Raw genomic sequence first — 6,000 nt, 5'->3', positions numbered from 1 at the left:
AAAAAAAATTTTTGAGCTATAAATGGTTTTAAGAATATTTTCACACGGATTTAAGTGCTCAAATTATCGAACCAGAAATGGCAATGCCTTTTTTTTAATTAATTCCCAGTTGGGCAATTGATCAAATATAGCAAGATTTTTATCCTTATAGACATTGAAATTCCATAAGCAGGGGCATGAACAAGGAAACGGAAGAAAAGAAAATGGCGAATTATCTCAGACTATCATGACACCTGAATTTTTTAAGAAAACATATGGAGAGATTTAATTTGAATTTTAAATTTAATGAACTGATTATTTTCTGCATTTTTATTATGAGTAATTTTCTTAAAAAATGATCTCTAAGAAAACATATGCTTATCTTAACAGAATTATAATAAATTATTCCAATAATAAAGAATAACAGAATAAATAATTTCAATCGAAAATTCACTGTTACTCGTAATTACATCATTCACGACTAATCGAGAAATTTTTAAAATAGTTATTTGTATGAGTAATTTTTAAGATTAAAAAGAAGGAAAATGAAATTTAGCTATTTTCTAACAAAAAATATTTCTAAGACTATCCCATCTTAACAGATTTAAATTCGATTTCAAATTTAAAGAACTTCTGAAAGAAAATTATCTTAGAATTCTCATTTTCGATAATTTCTAAAAAAAAAAAAAAGTGTAAGCATAAATTTCAAAATAAAATAAACAAACAATTGGTTATTTTCTTACCAAAATATATTTTTCTAAGGAAACAAATACCATCGTAACAGATTTCATTTGAACTTAAATTTAATTCAAAAAAAAAAAAAAATTTTAATAGAAAATTCTCCATCAATCAGTGTTATGTTATTTCCGATATACCAATAACTTTTAAAACGTGTATGCATAACTTTTAAAATAAAACAAGCAACTAGCCAGTTATTTTACAACAAAAGTGGATACTTTTAAGAAAATACCTTTTATTATGAGAGATTTAACTATTAATTTTCATTTAATAAACAAAAGTATTCCATAAAAACTTGTGTCATAATCGTTAATGTGTATAGATATTTTCTTTAAAAATATGCAAATGATTCCCATTTTTTTCTTACTGAAAAAAATTTTTTTAAGAAAATTTTTTTTATTAGATTTAAAATTTAATAGGTGTGGAAAATCATTCGTATACTACCATGTTATTTTTCGAATTAATTACTAATCTCTAAAATGAAATAAGTAAATCAAATTCAATTTTTAGAAGTGATAACAGAGAGTTGAAAAACATTAATCGTAATTTGAATTTTGAGCTTAAATGAATCATTGATTTTAGGAGTTTAGCATGATAATCTAAGATAAATTAAAATTGAAGGGGAAAAAAGGAGAATATATCAGAAAGCAGACAGTGCAAGATGATCTACATCAACTAACAATTTACTAAAAATTAACAATTGTGGGCACATTATTTAAAGTGTTTTGCTTAAAATAAAGAATAAAATAGGTTTAAAAAATTATGATTTTAATCTAATGGAAGAGGAAAAAAATTATTTTATTGTCTTACTCTAAATGGTTAAATTTATTTCATTTAAACCAGTTAAATGCATTAGATAAAGAGAGAATTGACGATCGAAATGGGCAACAGGTGGCGCAGAGAAGAATTCTCTACCTATGGCAGTACTTCGCATGTTGTCACCATTAGCGTGTGGACAGTCATAGGAGAAGGAAGTACGAAAGCTTTGATCTTGCTTTTCAAATAGATTAAAAAGTTTTAAGTTAGGAAACTTTATGGAATTGGAAACTGCATTAAACATAGTTCTAAAAGAAAGCATCGAGAAAATATTTTTGATAATTAAGTACGAAAAAATATTGGAGTATATTCCCATACAATTGAGAAGAGAAGGAGATGAAAGGTGAAGACATGGAACCGGTCTTAATTCCAGAATAACGATCGCAAATAGAATATGAGAATCAAAAGATGTACATCTAGATCAGGGCTTTTTAAAATGTACTCCGGAAAACACTGCTCCGCGAAAAAATAAATGTGTTCTCAAACAAAACATGGCGGAATATGTTTCAGAATATGTTCTCATATCCTAAAAACGTTTCACAGTGCTCCGCGAAAAGGTCGATTATGTTCTCAAAACGTTCTCGAAAACGTTTTACAATGTTTCGGGGGAACGGTGGAATAAGTTAAAAGTTATGAAACTTATTTTAAAGCTTAAAACATTTTCGATGCAAAATTTAGAATATTCGAATATTGCACTTTTGATGAATAAGAGGAGGGGGGGGGAAACATAACTGAGACATTTGTTTATCGCTGTTCAAGTGACAGTCCTCAGCAAAATCTCATTCTGTTAAATTTGTGTTGCAGGTAACCAAGTAAAAAATTAAAAAAAAGAAAGTCATAAAACAACAAATTGAGTTCCTGCAATATTTATCCGGGGTTTTTTTTACCCATGTTTTTGCTATCTGTTATGGAGGATTGGTAAAGAGAAATCTCTAAGCGATGAAATCTTATGTCCTACAAGCTTAAATAACAAAACGATTTTGCAAACGTTAACCCTAATTTGTCAGCCAATTTTCTAAATATAGCAAATCGCTGTGATGTAAAATTTAATGCTCCGCGTTGAGATTCCAACTTCAAAGGTTAACTGAAAAAATTCGAAAAACTCTGATCCAAATTATTGGTCTGTGCTCTTTTGCATTTAGATTAACATACAGTTAAATTGCTTACGTTTGCTTTTAGTTTTATTAAACCCTGTCAGATCAAGGTAACTGTCATAACTAGCCAAAAATTTTATTTCAAGTGCTAGTACTTACGTCTTACTGTAGATATTATGCATATCATTAAGTTTCGCAATTATTTTTTGGGGGGAAAGTATTTAGCAATTCAAAAGTAGGAGATGCAGAAAATCTACAATTGCTAACATATTCATATACAATTTTCAATTTATATCGATGAAAACATAGAATACTAAATTATTCAGTTTAAATACATATTTAAAAAGAATAACATTTCAAAGGGGGAAACCACAGCCTTATAAAAAAGGAATTATATTTAAAAAGATATTTTGTATCACATATAGTTTTTATAATGTTGTTAACTACAATTGTGAAACAGAAATAATAAGCTTTATAGATTATAGACCATTGAAAAGTTTGAAATTTTAAAAATAAAAATGAATATCATATTAAAAAATTTTCCTGTAATAAACTTTTGTGAAACTCATTGTTTCATTATTATTTTTTCTTTGACATAAAATAAAACAAGTAAAAATGTTTTTAATTTCCTATCATTTTTGTAATTTCTTATTATCATTATTCCAAAAGATTTAAATCAATAGACCCTAAAAGGATTTACGATTTGAAAAAGCTATTTAAAAAATAAAATAAAAAGATAGAAATCTACAGGTTGATGTATTTTGCTTAAGAAACCAAATAATTTTTTCTCACCAAGTTTCCTAATAGGCAACGAAATTCGGCAAAAGATGGCACTGCTAACAGTGAAAAACTTAAACAACCAATGTTTTCAAAATAACCAGCCTTTAAAAAACAATTCAAGGCAATCTATGGACAAAATTGACAGATGCCAAAAAAAGTATTTCAGTAAGAATGGTCTGACATTCAGTACTTAATTTTTCAGATAGCAGCACCTTCTATTGATGATCTCTGTAACTAATTGTGAAATATGGTTTTAAAAAAATGGCTTATTTTTTAAAGCAGAAATAAACAAATTGTGCATTTCTATTGCTTTTAAATTTTCTTAAATTAATGTTTGGATTGCCAGTCCAAATTCAGGTCTGTAACATAAAATTTAGAACCATACATATTTGCATAGTCCTAAATCACACGTTACGTATGCAATGCATACTTGAATATTAAACAAATTCATATTCAAATATGCACTGGGTTTAGGGTGAAAGGGATTTAATTCATAAATTAGAACTGCATAAACATTAAAAGAAAAATAATTAAAACTCAGGAAGGTTTTCTAATCTTAATATTTAAATTAGAGTTTCAAAAGAAAAAAATAATAATAATACATTGCCCACAACTGCAATTTTAGTTTTATAAGAATCAAAAAGAAAAGCATGCAGCAAAAAACACTACATAAACTATTCTCAAATCACCTCACAAGCTAAATCTATAATAGTTACTATTGCACACATTACAATGTGCAAAGGAAAAAGGAAATAAAATGCACCATATGGTATTTTATATTTATATATATATATTTACATTGCAATGCGCACACTCATAAAGATTTTTTTTGCACAGTATAAAAGAGAGAAATGAAAGATACATTGAGCATGTTCAACACCACCGGTTTAGTAAGGAGGTTAGGCTTTAGAAAAGCGCAAGCCATCTTTAGATATATCAGCCTCCGGTTGTGAAAAGAGCCACTATATCGAGGGCACAAGTGGTGGGGGTTAAACATTTGTACAACTGTTTAGGACAAATTGATCCTATATAGTTTAGTCAGGTATCTGTATACATGCATATTTATATATGAATATATATGCTTCATATTTCCATACAAGCATTATATATGGTTTCCCAACACAATGCTCAATGAGAAAAACATAAAGGGATAATACTTTTTTCACATATTTCTTTACATAGAAGGGCTTAAGTTACTTTAGAACTCACCCCAAGACCTTTTTCACTTTTTTTTTGTTGTTTTTCTTATATATATATATATATTTTTATGTACACTTTATAATACATATACACTGAACAATGTACAATTTATTTTGGCATTTAAAAAAACAGAGAGGAATATTTTGTTTTTATGAATGTCCATGTTCAGAAATTTTTGTCTTAAATAACAAAAGGGTAATAATAAAATTACAGTTACTTCAATATACCATTAGTGAACAAGTTTTATAGTAGTTGAAACTTAAAAGATGATCAAAGATAAAAATGCACAACTGATTTTTAAAATAGATTCAAATAAAAGACACTTTTAAGTGTAATAATCAACTACACAATACAGTAAAATTGATGTTATTAAAAAAAAAGGTAGTTTCAGTTAAGAAACAAAATTCTGTTCTCTCACTGAATTCCATTCTACCAACTGGAATCTCTATATAATTCCACTTGGAATAACTTTCTGGAATCTTAAAACTTTCTGTTCTGTTCCTTTTCGTTTTTTTTTCTATCACTTTTTAAAATTGAACAGTAATCTGAAGAAACAGAATTTCATTGCAAATGATAAAACATAATTCCATTTCTTAACTGAATTCTGTTCTATTATTTTCTGGAATCTCTACCACTGTTTATTTCTCTATCACTTTCTAAAATTAAACAGAATTCTGTTCAGTTACAAAAGAAGAAAAAGAATTTTGTTATTAAATAGTTAAAATGATTAAAGAAATAATTATTGATAGTTTTTTCCTTTCTCACTATTTATTGAACCAGAGACATTGTTCTTTCTAAGATAAGGAAAATTGAGGGGAGGGGGATTTATTTTTATTTATTTAAATACAAAGATGCATTACAATGTAATAAATTTAAAAGGTGATCAAAATAAATACTGTAGAATTCTGATCGCTTTGACCAAAATTTAGCCACCTGGGAAATTCAGTTGTGCATCTTTGGAAAAATGAGTGAATAAATGCATTTTACATATGATTATTAATGATAACAATACAAAATAAAAATAAAAACTTACACTCTCGAGCAAGGGCCTGGAAGTTCAAAACAAACAAAAAAAAATCTCCCTGAGATACGTGCTTCCAAGAAACCTTGTTCTCAGAGACCAGTTAAGACTTATACAAACAACCACATGTACAAAGGAAAATTACATGAGGTAGGCTTAAACAAATAGAGGAATTTTCCTACGCATGCAACCTTAGAAACAGATAAATACAACACACTTATATAAAGAGTGAGGATTGTTTTTTAATCTTAATGTCTTTGACAATTAATAACTAATTCAGAGAGCAGGCAATCAATTGCAATGGCTAAATTTATGAAGTAACCTTCCATTTATTGCACCATAATTATGTATATTAGAAATAAGAATATTAAA

The sequence above is a fragment of the Parasteatoda tepidariorum genome, chromosome 9, assembly GCF_982258835.1.
Source record: "Parasteatoda tepidariorum strain Cologne lab strain chromosome 9, Ptep-v5.0, whole genome shotgun sequence".
Taxonomy (NCBI): Eukaryota; Metazoa; Arthropoda; class Arachnida; order Araneae; family Theridiidae; genus Parasteatoda; species Parasteatoda tepidariorum.
This window is presented reverse-complemented; position numbering follows the sequence as displayed.